Here is a 14,947-nt window from a genome sequence, read left to right as displayed (position 1 = left end):
CCCCACCTGAGTTACAGCAAAATTAATTTGACTACTTTTACTATATATTGTGCTTTACTACATATCGTACTTTATGATGTTATATATGTTACCTATAATACACACATATTTCACTATATATTATGCCAATTTTTACATGGCAAAACAGAGCCTTCTATGTGTTGTTTGGTTTCATTATACACGTTTATATTATTTATGACATGACACATCATGTGTTTCATCCATAATGGGAATGTATTCTTGATTCATCTGCCCCCATGTTCAATCCATTTAGTTTTTCTTTCTAATATTTTACAGATCCTGGAAAACCTTTCAAACTAGGTGTCCAGAGTCTGGGGTCTTGACATTGAGTGGGCATAAATATTTGTTTAAAGAATTAAAAGTGGGGTACAAATAAATTATAGGGGCACATGGTGGCTCAGTTAAGCGTCTGCCTTCGGTTCAGGCTGTGATCCTGGGGTCCTGGGATCGAGTCCCGCACCGGGCTCCCTGCTCAGCAGGAAGCCTGCTTTTCCCTCTCCCACTCCCCCTGCTTGTGTTCCCTCTCTCGCTGTGTCTTTCTCTGTCAAGTAAATAAATACAATCTTTAAAACAAAAACAAAAACGACAACAAAAAACAAATCAATTATAGTTATAAAGGGTATAAGTGAAACTATAAAAGTAGAACATGGCTAAAGTGAAAACATCCATTTCTCCGTTATTTGGGTCCCCTCAGCACTCACATGTAAAGTTGTTGCTCATCTATGCGCACTCATCAATTAGGAAGAAACTGCTCTTGTGCTGTTCCCTGGGAGTATGTCTCCTTTATCTCATTCTACTATTCACTCCTTGAAGACAGAAAGCACAGCATTTAATTCTGTGTACTTTGAACAGTGTTCCTCATACAACAGGTGCTCAATAAATGCAAATTAAATGAATAAATGACCCGTGGCCTGGATGTGTGACCCATGTTTTTGGGAGTGAAGGGGTCATTACCCCATAATTCTGGTCCTATTATCTAGAGCAAATAGTACTTGGTGTTGTCATGTCTTTCTTTCTTTCTTTCCTTTTTTAAGATTTTATTTATTTATTTGACAGACAGAGATCACAAGTAGGCAGAGAGGCAGGCAGAGAGAGAGGGAGGAAGCAGGCTGGCTGCTGAGCCCGATTCGGGGCTTGATCCCAGGACCCTGAGACCATGACCTGAGCCAAAGGCAGAGGCTTAACCCACTGAGCCACCCAGGCACCCCATGTCATTTCTATCTTAATAGCTCACTCATCTTGGGTCATACTGCCCACAGTGGTGATGACAGGCCAAACTTTTTCTCCTAGGCACCTACTGTGGATCTCTGTTCCTTTTGCTTGCCCAGCATCCACTCCTCCTTCTGCTCTTAATGCCATCATGATTTTTCTTTGGAGAATGAATTCTCCCCACTCTCAGTGCATGTGGTTCCACTGGTGAATAGGCACAAGGACCAGGTCTGCCCAAGCAGAGCATTCTATACCCCCAGCCACAGTGATTGGTCATAGGATGAAATCATGACCAAAGCCATGACCAAACAACTCAGTTTCAGGGCTTTATGTTGGAACTGTTGGACACAGAAATTTTCTTTTTCTTGTTGGACTTACCAAGACAATAGGATATAAACCTATGGCTATCAGAACTACCATATTGCAAAAACTTACTTAGATGAGCATACACACACACGCACACACACACACACACACACACAAAATATAAATGAATGGATGTTGAGTATATAAGAGCCAAGAGAGGAATACAAAATGAGTTTTGGGGTGCCTGGTTGGCTCAGTCAGTGTAGCATGCAACTCTTGATCCCAGGATTGTGAGTTCGAGTCTCACACTGGTTGTAGAGATTACTTAAAAATAAAATCTTTAAGGGCGCCTGGGTGGCTCAGTGGGTTAAGCCACTGCCTTCGGCTCAGGTCATGATCTCAGGGTCCTGGGATCGAGTCCCGCGTCGGGCTCTCTGCTCAGCAGGGAGCCTGCTTCCTCCTCTCTCTCTGCCTGCCTCTCTGCCTACTTGTGATCTCTCTCTGTCAAATAAATAAATAAAATCTTTAAAAAAAAAATAAAATCTTTAAAACAAAATGTAAAGTGAGTCTTGATGATGGTAGCTGCTGGGTCCAGCTGTGCCTGAACACCAATCTAAATTGAATTTTCTGTCAGTGCAATGAAAACAGTTCAAACTAACACAGCATTCTATTCTCATTATATGCTTTCTTCCTAGGCCATGTTTAAGTTCTAGGGGTCATAAACAGAGGCTTTGTGCTTAGAGAACACCACCAGGACTGGGAGGTAAAGTATTTGTGTAAACTCATCTCAAGTCTACCATGGTTCAATTACAAATAATTTAAAACTGCAGAGCCACAGAAAAAGCACAGAACACTAAGCTGAGTGAGAGGAGTTCTAGACACAGATGTTTAAGCATGGGAAGTGGGGCTGTTAAGAGCTGTTCACAGTGGCAAAGGGGCCAGTGCTGTTTTTAAAGGCAAAGTGAGGTGAAGAGAGGAAACTGCCAGGAATCGGGAAGCTAACTACAGGGACTGACTGAGGAATATCTAAGAATAGTCTTACTTCCTTTAGTCTAGGTGATATTTCCACTTCTTTTACCCACTCATAACCCACTACTATTTCTCTAACACAAATAACAACCGAGGTCTCACTCAGGCCCCAGGAAAAAGACAGAAATAACCCTCTGGCCACTGTGGGAGTTCTTTTTTGGAGAATGAGATGGGGAAATTAATCCTTTCCTAGGAACTGATCACAGAGACCTGCTAAGCCCAAATGGATACAGAGGACTTCTTCATGCCAAAAGTCCAGTTCGTTCTTCTTTAGGTCAGTTCTTTCTCAGCTCTCCACCCTTCAGGTTTTGTCCAAAGATCTCTGCTAGCTCTTGCAGGCAAGGTTTATGTTGAATGGGTTCCAGTGGTGAGGTCATCGTAATGGAAGGTTTCCATATATGACATGCCTCTGCTGGTGCGCCCAAGAGCATTCCCAAAGCCCTTTCACTGATGCTGTCCAAGAATAAGATCTTGGCCGAGTTCCCACATTGAAGGGGCAGTGGAGCTTTGGTTTCTGAAAATAGCAGGCATTGTCCTTTTTGTCCAATTATAAAAGCAGTAGTGTTCTCTGTAGAGTATTTGGAAAATTCAAAAAAGTATAGAAGGAAAAAAAAGAATAATCATGCCATAATTCCATCATCTGAAGATAACTAATACTCATATTTAGGTGTGCTTCTTTCCCATAGTTTCATGAATACATGTATCTATGTATATTTTAGGAAGGTGGTGTTGCATTGTGGTAAGAGTGTGGGTTTGGAAGTCTGACACCACTCATTAGAGTTCTGTGGTCTTTGGAAACTTATCTCTTCAAGTCTTAACTCCTTCAGTAATAAAGTTGGCTAATTTTTAAGTTAGTGCACCACCAGTATGATACTATTTTAACTTAGAGGTTTATAATAAGAATTATCTGATAATAAAATTTCCCCCAACATTCTTCTTTCACTTTTTAAAAAATGGTTATTTCACTTATTCCAGATTAGTTTTAGAATTGTATTTCCAAGTTTAAAAAAAAAAAAAAAGAGTGGCGCCTGGGTGGCTCAGTTGGTTAAGCATTTGACTCTTGATCTCAGCTCGGGTCTTGATCTCAGGGTTGTGAGTTCAAGCCATGCGTTGAACTCCATGCTGGGCGTGGAGCCTACTTAAAAAAAAAAAAAAAACAAGATTTTTGTAGACTTGCATTTAAATTTATGGATCAATTAAAAAAGAATTAACATCTTTAAAGCACTAAGTCTTCCCTTTATGGAATATTGCATATCTACCCTTCTGTTTATTTTCTTCATGTCCTTCTGTAAAGCTCAGTAGTTTTCTTCCTGTAAGTCTTGCACATTTCCTGTTAATTTTGTTCTAAGGTATTTTATAGTTTTGGTTGCTAGGACGAATGAGATTATTTTCCCCCAACTGCAACTGGTTGTTTCTTTCTTTCTTTTTTAAAAAAAAGATTTATTTGAGAGAGAGCGAGTGAGCATGAGGGAGGGAGGGGCAGAGGGAGAAAGAAAGGGAGAAGCAGACTCCCTGCTAAGCAGGGAGCCCAATGCAGGGTAATCCCAGGTCCCTGAGATCATGACCTGAGCCAAAGGCAGACACTCAACCAACTGCCACCCAGGTTCCCCTAACTGGTTGTTTCTTGAACTAGGAAAGCTATTTTAGGAAGTTATATCTATGTCTTTTAGTGGACAACTCTTGCTCTTTATTAGGCCTAACCATTTTCCAGGATTGATTATCTTTAGATTTCTAGGTAGATACTTAGTTTACAGCCAAAAACTGTATCTCCTTTCCAGTAGTAAACTTGTTAACCTACTTCATTACATTGGATAGATTATCCTTTCAGGATACCTTGAGATAATAGTGGTTAGAAAGGGTCTATGTTAGGATCACAGGGGAAGAGAGGGAAAAATGAAACAAGAAGAAACCAGAGAGGGAGATAAACCATAAGAAACTTTTTTTTTTAAGATTTTATTTATTTATCAGAGAGAGAGAGGGCAAGAGAGCAAGCACAGGCAGACAGAATGGCAGGCAGAGGCAGAGGGAGAAGCAGGCTCCCTGCCAAGCAAAGAGCCCGATGCTGGACTCGATCCCAGGACGCCGGGATCACGACCTGAGCCGAAGGCAGCTGCTTAACCAACTGAGCCACCCAGGCGTCCCCATAAGAAACTCTTAATCAGGAAACAAACTGAGGGTTGCTGGAGTGGAGGGGGTGGGATGGATGGGGTAGCTGGGTAATGGACATTGGGGAGGGTATGTGTTGTGGTGAGTGCTGTGTATTGTGGAAGACTAATGAACAACAGACCTGTACCCCTGAAACAAATAATACACTGTATGTTAATAATACATACATACATAAAGGGTCTGCCTTATCCCAGACATTATTTGTTAAGAATGATACATGTTGGGGGTACCTGGGTGGCTCAGTTGGTTAAGCATCTGCCTTTGGCTGAGGTCATGATCCTGGGGTCCTGGGGTCAGTCTGTATCAGGCTCCCTGCTCAGTGGGGAATCTGCTTCTCCCTCTCCCTCTGCTCTTCCCCTCCCCAACTTGCTAATACTATCTCTCAAATAAATAAAATCTTAAAAAAAAAAGAATGGTGCATGCTGGGTGTGTTGAATCACTACTGTACACCATATTGTACACCCGAAAATAATGTAACACTATATGTTAATTCCAATAGAATTTTTTTTAAAAAAGAATGATGCTGGGCATTCTTCCAGATTTATCATTTTTTTAGGGCGCCTGGGTGGCTCAGTGGGTTAAGCCGCTGCCTTCGGCTCAGGTCATGATCTCAGGGTCCTGGGATCGAGGCCCGCATCGGGCTCTCTGCTCAGCAGGGAGCCTGCTTCCTCCTCTCTCTCTGCCTGCCTCTCTGCCTGCTTGTGATCTCTCTCTGTCAAATAAATAAATAAAATCTTTTAAAAAAATAAAAGATTTATCATTTTTTTAAAAGATTTTATTCATTTATTGACAGAGAGAGACACAGCAAGAGAAGGAACATTAATTAGCAGGGGGAGTGGGAGAAGGAGAAGCAGGCTTCCTGCTGAGCAGGGAGCCCTATGCGGGGCTCCATCCCAGAGTCCTGGGATCATGACTGGAGCCAAAGGCAGACGGTTAACCAACAGAGCCACTGAGGCACCCCATCAGATTTATCATGTTAATGAAGCTTCTCTTTTCCCCTAATTTATTTGGAGTTTCAAAAATAAAGAACAAGTGTTGTATTTTACCTTCAAATATTTTATTATCCACGAGAGACTCTTAGGTCTTTTTTTTTTCCTTTGACCTGCATCTGTGAAATATACTAATAGATTTCTTTTATGGGGATGTTGTTATGTTCTCAACAAACTCACCAAATGCATCAGGGCTCTGGAGCTGGGCAGACCTGGGTTGCCGCGCTAGCCTACCTCTTACTAGCTGAGCATCATGGGCAAGTACTAATGTGCTCTAAGTTCTAATGCACCATGGGATGGACAACAAATGCTGGTAGTTCATGCTCCTTTACTATATTGATAAATTTGTTAGTGCTTTATTTAGGATTCATGGATTTCTATTACTGAGCTTGGTGTGAAGTGTATGTGTATATGCACATCATTTATTAGGTTGTGTTCATAAAAATGAGTTATGTTGGTTTTCTCATTTTCCTATGCTCTACAACAGTTAAAACAGTAAGAGGTATTTATACACGGAAGTCCACAGCAGCATTATTCACAAAAGCCAAGAAGAGAGTGACCCTGGGGTGGGGGTTGGGGGGAAAGGAGAGATGTTCAATGGGTACAGAGCTTTAATTTGAAGATGTAAAAGTTCTGGAGATCTCTTTTATTTTTTTTTTTTAAGATTTTATTTATTTATTTGAGAGAGACAGTGAGAGAGAGCATGAGCGAGGAGAAGGTCAGAGAGTGAAGCAGACTCCCCATGGAGCTGGGAGCCTGATGTGGGACTCGATCCCGGGACTCCAGGATCACGCCCTGAGCCGAAGGCAGTCGTCCAACCAACTGCGCCACCCAGGCGTCCCCTGGAGATCTCTTTTATAAGAATATGAGTATACTTAACACTACTCAATGGTACATTTAAAAATGGTTAAGATGGCAAATTGTATGTTATCTGGTTTTTTGCCACAATAATAATTTAAATGTAAATGGACAAAATTCTCCAGTCAAAGGACATAGAGTGGCTAAATGGATAAAAAGACAAGACCCTTCTATATGCTGCCCATAACAGACTCACTTCAGATGTAAGGACATATACAGACTGAAAATGAAGGGATAAAAAGAGATGTGCCATGCAAACGGAATCAAAAGAAAGCTGGGGTAGCTATACTAATATCAGACAAAATGACTTTAAAACAAAGACTGTAATAAGAGATAAAGAAAGGCATTACATAATGATAAAGGGGTCAATCCAACAAGAGGCTATAATGTACATAAATATTCATGTCAGCAACATGGGAGCATCTAAATATATAAACCAAATATTAACAGACCTACAAAGAAAAATAGACACCAATACAATAATAGTAGAGAACTTTGATATACACTCACATAAAATCCAGACAGAAAATCAGTAAGGAAACATCAGCTTTAAACAAAACTTAGACCAGATGAACTTAACAGATATATACAGAACATTCCATCCCAGAGCAATAGAATACACATTCTTCTTCAACATATATGGAATACTCTCCAGGACAGATCATATATTAGGCCACAAAACAAGTCTTCATAAACTTAAAGAGATTGAAATCATACCAAGCATCTTTTCCAACCACAATGGCATAAAACTAGAAATCAATTCAAAAAGACAACCAGAAATTCATGAATCTGTGGAGATTAAACAATGTGCCACTGAAAAACCAATGAGTCAATGAAGAAATCAAAAGGAAAATCAAAATACACCTTGAGATGAATGGGAATATAACATACCAAAACTTATGGGATGCAGCAAAATCAGTTATTAGAAGGAAGTTCACAGTGATAAAACGCCTATTTTAAGAAACAAGAAAAATCCCAAACAGCCTAACTTTAGACCTCAAGAACTAGAAAAAGAAGACAAATCAAGTCCAAAGTCACTAGGAAAAAGAAATAAAGGTCATTGCAGAAATAAATTAAATAGAGACTAAAAAGATACAGGAAAAAAAAATCATTGAAACCAAGAGCTGTTTTTTTTTTAAAGGTAAACAAAATTGACAAACCCCTAGCAAGATTCATCAAGAAAAAGAGAGAAAAGGCTCAAATAAATAAAATCAGAAATGAAAGAGGAGAGGTTAACAACTGATACCACAGAAATACAAACAGTCACAAGATACTACAATTAAATATCAACAGATGGGACAATGTAAAAGAAATTGATAAATTCCTAGAAACATACAATCATCCAAGACTGAATCATGAATGGAAAATCTCAACAGACTAATTATTAGTAAGGAGATTGAATCAGTAATCATAAACAATAAATACAACAAAATTCCAGGACAAAACGGCTTCACTGGTAAGTTCTACCAAACATTCAAAGAATTAATACCAATTCTTTACAAATTCTTCCAAAAAACAGAATAGGAGGGAACATTTTCAAACTCATTTTACAAAGGCCAGCATTACCTGATATCAAAACCAGACAAGGACACCACAAGAAAACAAAATTAAAGACCAATTTCCTGATAAACATAGATGCAAAAATCCTAAACAAAATATTAGCAAAGCTAATTCAATGATACATTAAAAGGATCACACACCACGATCAAGTAGGATTTATTCCAGGGATATTGAGATTTGTACACTGTTGTACACTGTTGGAGGGACTATAAATTAATGCAGCCACTTGTGAGTATTTATCTGAAGAAAATGAAAACACTAGCTCAAAAAAAATATATGCACCCACCATGTTCACTGCAGCATTATTTACAATAGCCAACATATGGGAACAACCTAAATGTCCATTGATGGATGAAAAATTTAAAAATTGTGATCTATCTATCTATACATCACACATATTGTGATATATATATATATATATATATATGCAATGGAATTTTATTCAGCCATAAGACAGAGTTTTTAAATTGTCATATATATAATGGCACATATGTTGTGAGATACACACTTGCGTGCACATGCATGGATTATTTTTCAGCCATTAAAAAGAATGAAATCTTGCCATTTAACAACATATATGGACCTTCTGGGCATTGTGCTTAGGGGAATAATTCTGAGAGAGACAAATACCATATAATCTCACTTATATGTAGAATCTTGATAAATGGAACAAGCTCATAGGTACAGAGAATAGATCAGTGGCTGCCAGAGGGGGATGGGTGGGTGAAATTGGTGAAGGGGGTCAACAGGTATAAACTCCTAAAATAAGTAAGTCATGGGGACATAATGTATAATTTGGCAACTATAATAAATCATATTGTCACTACCAGGAAAAATTGTAACTGTATAGTGCTGGATGTTAACTAGGCTTATTGTGGTGATCTTTTTTTTTTAAGATTTTATTTATCTATTTGACAGATCACAAGCAGGCAGAGAGGCAGGCAGAGAGAGAGGAGGAAGCAGGCTCCCTGCTGAACAGAGAGCCCGATGCGGGGTTTGATCCCAGGACCCTGAGATCATGACCTGTGCCGAAGGCAGAGGCTTTAACCCACTGAGCCACCCAGGTGCCCCATTTTGCAATATATTTAGATATCAAATTATGTGTTACACCTGAAACTAATATAATGTATGTCAATTATACCTCAATATAAATAAAAAATGCATACATACAATCAGAATCGTGATATGATAAAGAAAATAGCATGAGAATTACCTGTTCCTTGAATGTTTGAAAGAACTCATTCATAAAAGCATATAGAGATAGCTCTCATACGCTTTTTCCATTTCTTCATTGATTATTGATCTTTCAGGTCTTCCACTTAGCTTAAGATAATTAAGAGAATTTTGGCTTCATTCACATACATATAATTTTTTTTTCCCCAGAAAATCACCTATTTCACTGAGGACCAAATTCATTAGCCTACTTACATGTGGTACTTTATTATAACATAAATTTGTTGCATCCCCTTGTTCATTTCTAATTTTGGATATGTTTTTCTTTTTCCTCTTTGACTACTCTATTCCTTTTTTGAAAAATGACATTTTAAAACTCTATTTTAAAATTCAATAATTTCTCTTTTTTTTCAATTTATTTATTTTCAGAAAAACATTATTCATTATTTTTTCACCACACCCAGTGCTCCATGCAAGCTGTACCCTCTATAATACCCACCACCTGGTACCCCAACCTCCCACCCCTCTGCCACTTCAAACCCCTCAGATTGTTTTTCAGAGTCCATAGTCTCTCATGGTTCACCTCCCCTTCCAATTTACCCAAATTCCCTACTCCTCTCTAACGCCCCTTGTCCTCCATGCTATTTGTTATGAATTCAATAATTTCTGCTCTAATACATGTTTCTTTCTTCCTGGCTTTCCTATTATACATTTTGTTCTTTTTTCCTAACTTGAGTCAAATCCTTAATTCTTTTTTTTTTTTTAAGATTTTATTTATTTATTTGACAGAGAGAAATCACAAGTAGACGGAGAGGCAGGCAGAGAGAGAGAGAGGGAAGCAGGCTCCCTGCCGAGCAGAGAGCCCGATGCGGGACTCGATCCCAGGACCCTGAGATCATGACCTGAGCCGAAGGCAGCGGCTTAACCCACTGAGCCACCCAGGCGCCCCCTTAATTCATTTTTTTTAATTCTCATTAAATAAACCATTTAAAGTTCTAAATTTCCTTCTTTGTACGGGTTGTAGGAATTCCAGATGTTTAGTTTGTGATACTGCATTATCATGCAGTTTTTAGCATCTCATATGCTTTCCTTCTTTTACCTAAGTGGTAAATGTCTATGACTAACACGTTAATTTTTAAATAGTAACTTTAAAATCATTATTCAAAACATATGCACATTTACTATTCTGTTCCCCCCAGAACCCCAGAGATTTCCCACTTATTAGCTGGGTGACTTTGGACAAGTCTGTACCTTTATTCTTATTTTTCTGAGTGTCAGGCACTATCCTGGGAGCGGAGAAGACAAGAGTAAACAAGACCAAGTTGCTGTTTTCAAGGAGTTTACTTTGGATACAGAAGCTAGAAATAAACAAGATGATTTTAGCTAATGATGGTGCTATTCAAAGAATAAAAAGGAGGTGTGGCAGAGTGATGGGGTGTCAGGGAAGACCACTATCAGTGGCCACATCCCATGAACTCATCTTGGTCATTAGCCCAGAAAACCTCTCCTGAGCCATTTGGCGCCACTTGCTTCCCTGGTTTTAAACTGTTGCCTCCCTTGGCTTCTGTGATAAGATAGTGGTGCCACTATCTCCTGGTCTCCTCCTGCTTCTCTGACTTCCCCCCTTTCAGCCTTCATCACATCTTCTCTTGACTACCCACTGAAGGAACCTGCTAGGCAAGATAACCATCTGTCTTGGCAGTCGGAAGAGAGCCCAACTGTTGGCTTCCTCTGCTGAGAGCGCTTGCTCCCATTCAGACCTTTGGCACAAGGTGACACTGCGGTGGCACCCTGGGCCCAAAGAGCAACGTCATCAGAGGCAAGGCGTTAAGACAGTCCACAAAGTGGGACTAGAGCTTCTCAATCAGGGCACAGGTCCAGCTGGCTTCCTTACTCACAACTCAACACCAAGGACTCAGTTTCAAGAAGGCCTAAAGCAGAAGAAAGTAAGGAAGTGCCAGGCTGACTGAAAAGCACTCAACACAGTGCTAGAAAACAAGCATGATTCCTACCCTTACAGAATTTACATGACCATTCACATCTGACCCACATAGGAAGACAATGAGAAAACACTGAAAACAGCAAAAAACAACTCATCGAGTTGTGGGAAATAGCCTAAAAGTGACACTGGAGTTCAAACAAGGAAGCCCCCAGAGTGAACTTACTGGTGAGAGAAGAAATGAGGTGGAACTTGAGCTAAGCCCTAAGGGAAGCAGATGTGGTCACCAAAGAAGGATACAAGAGCCCACAGTTACAACCAGGCTGGATTCGGGATCCAGTGAATGATCCTGGACACACCCCATAAGCACCGGTCTCCTAACCCCAAGTAGGCTAATGTTAACAAGAAACTCAACCCTGGGTTAAGGAGTGGTGACTTTGTGAAGAGGGTCAAATTTCTATTCCTCTTCATTCATCTCAAAAACTAGTTGGAACAACAAGAGTGGGAGACTCAGAGAGGAGTGGATGGAACCAAGAATAAAAGATACAGTGCGATGATCTCCTTGGGTCCTTACTCTGCTCTGGGTCTTAGGGGAAATGAGAAGAAATTTGGATTATTTCTTCTGGTTCTTGAGATTCTTAGTTTTCCAGCTCAGGACATCAGAATGTACCAGTAAGATATTTGGAGCTGAGGCCCAGCTAGTGATAAAGAAAGTGGATCTGCCTCACGAGTCTTGTAGCTGGAAGGTGGGTGTTGTCAAAGTCTAGTAGGCAGGAGTGATGGCAGCTTGTCACTAGCATTTCCGGAGATACAAATCACAAGTGCCTTCAATCTTTACAGCATTTTATATCTCTCAGAGTTGCACCAGGATTTCATTTTGTCCTCATTTGAGGTAGACATGTCAGATGGATCCCATTTTATAGATTTTTAAGTAAGTCTGGGAAGTTAAGTTACTTGCGGGTGAATAACCAGCTGGGCCTACAGGCAAAGTCTTACATTGTCAAGCTGGCACTTCCTTTCCAGAGGATAATGTTCCTGTGGTCCTGATCCAAACAGGCTTTCTCAGTGCCCCAGGCAAAGCTCCTCACAAAAAAGAAATGAGCCTTGACTCAGAAGTTCCACTCCTGGTCACAAACTGGTCTCCAAACCCAGGCGTGGTTAAAATACCGAGATACGGGGGCAGAGGGAGGGGGATCAGGAGGCACAGTACCAACTGACGGTTTTCTAAGGAACAACTGGTCTGTTCCTAAAACTGTTCTCAAAAGCTGTCTGAAACAGACCAATGTTGGGGGATTCACTGGGCTTTCACGTCATTAAAGCTTTGTTCTCAGGGGTCTCCGTTCCTCCCCATCTCCACATGAAAATTTTTTCCTTTCACTGGGGCAACTGACACCCAGAGGAAGTGATCAGCAGGCAAAGGGGATAGGCACCATGATTTTAAAATCAGGGGTGCCAGAATGAAAGTTGAAACCCTCATCTCTCAGGCCACAAATACCCACCATACTAGACCCGCTAGGGAATGCTTCTCCCCATGCTGCCTTTTAAGGTGTCTGCTACCTGAGGAAGCAAAATAAAGGCTGAAATGTTTCTTCTTCCTCTCTGGTGGCATTTCACTAGAGTACGGGAAAGTGATCACTCCAAGAAAGCCAGCCCTGCCCCGACCCCCCACCCCCACCCGCAAAGCAGCTGCCCCGGAGTCTCTGCACCTGGCCCATGGCACTTTGCAAGGTCTGTGCCTCTGAAGCCAACTGGAATGGAACCACACACTGCCTCCCCCGCCCCCTCAGTCCAGACAAGGAAGCATGGGGCTCCGGTGGCTTGGGAGAGTCAGGAGCCCAGGAATCAGTCTCTTTACTGAGCAGTTGCTACTCTTTCAATATAAGCTACTTCCTCAAGTTTCAAGATCTGATTCCTTTTATTCACAATATGGAATGCTTCTGTCCGTTCCCTACAACTCTGGCTCCTTTTCTCTTTCATGGGCCTGCCCCAGCTCCCTGCTTCCCTGTGGGCTGGCTTGTGACCACTGCTTTCCCCCAGAGCTAGGTGGCGAAAGAGACAGCCAAAGCACCCCGTGCAGAGTGGCTACATTGCAGCAGGTGCAAAGAGGGCATCTGCAGACTGGTTTCCTGCCCCTGGAGCAGCCTCTGAGATTTCTAGCACACTGGTGCAGAGGCAGAAAAGATGTGGCGATTTGGTAAAAAGTAAATGACCAATGTGGTTGGGACACATGACATATTCAGTTCACTCTGGTTTGATGAACATTTGCAGAATGTTCACCTCTTCTCTGAGGTGAAGAGATGGGTGACAGAGCTCCCAATTCTTAGGTATAGTGGTCCCTGAACTATGATTCGGGCAGTGCTATTCAATCCTGGCTGCACCCTAGCAGCTTTAGAGACAAAGACGAAAACAAAACAAAAACTCTGTGTCGGGCCCCACCCCAGCAATGTGGAATTCATTGGTGTGGGGTAGAGCACAAGTATTAGTGTGTGTGTGTGTGTGTGTGTGTGTGTATATATATATATATATATATATATATATATATATATATATATATTTTTTTTTTTAAATGCTCTCCAGGCATTTGAATGTCAGGGGCAAGAGCATTATGTGGTCATACGCAGAAAGTTCTGAACAAAGGCTAAATTTAGGTTTCAGGCCATACAAAGCTATTGCAGGTTTTGGAGCAAGAGGAGAAACATGAGAATGGCTGTAATGTAGGAAGCTTCTCTTGACCGTACTGGGCAGAACAGAATGGAGTCAAGAAATACAAAAAAAAAAAAAAGAAAGAAAGAAAGAAACAGAGAGACCTAGTAAAAGCCTATTATTGCACGAGTTCAAATAAGGGGCAATAAAGCCCTAAACTAAGCAGTACTCTGAGCATGGAAAGAAAGGATGAATTTCCTAGAAAGTACCAGAATGGGGCAGTTATAGGACTGTTAAAGCAAGGTGGGACAGTCCAGCCTGCCTCTAGGGCCACAGTAGGGAAAGGAAGGCAGTGAGAGGAGAGGCACTCTTTCCCCTCCTCAGACTCCCTTGGTCCCACACTCCCTACAGAGGAACTGCAGAAGAAAGAATTTCTGATACCTTGGGAGTTAGGAACCCAAGAGGAGAAGAGGAATATAAACGTGGTTCTTCCAGGGGAAAAGTTCAAGGACACTAACCTGAGTGATAAAGAACATAGTATATTCAAGGACACAAAACTTTAAAATAAAGCAAAATTTCATACATTTGCAGACTTTTTCCCCATAGAATTCTGATATAAAAAGAACTCATTCTTCTCCCATACAAGGTATTTATTTACTCAACTGTCCTCACCTGAGCGGTCAAAAACAATACCATTATTTCTAGGCCACCTAAGAACATTAGGCTCATCTCATAGGAAGAGAAATACAGAACCAAGTGCAGCTTCAAACACCTTCCTAGATGTTGCCTGAGTCAGAAAAACACAGTCAACATGACAACATTGTTAGGGTGGGGTGGCAAGGGAATGCAATCACTCAGTTGGAGCATAACCTGGCACCGCAAATAAAGGCTCCATTGTCGTTAGCTGAAAGCTTTCAGGGCCTAAGGAGGAAGTGAATGAGATGACCCACTTGAGACAACACCAGGACAGAAAGCTTCACAGCCCTGGAAGATGGCAACAGGCAGACAAATGACACTGAGCAGTTAACAGTGAACTAGGACACACCTTCAATAT

Source organism: Neovison vison, chromosome 8 (assembly GCF_020171115.1).
Source record: "Neovison vison isolate M4711 chromosome 8, ASM_NN_V1, whole genome shotgun sequence".
Classification (NCBI taxonomy): Eukaryota; Metazoa; Chordata; class Mammalia; order Carnivora; family Mustelidae; genus Neogale; species Neogale vison.
Note: the sequence above shows the minus strand (reverse complement) of the source record.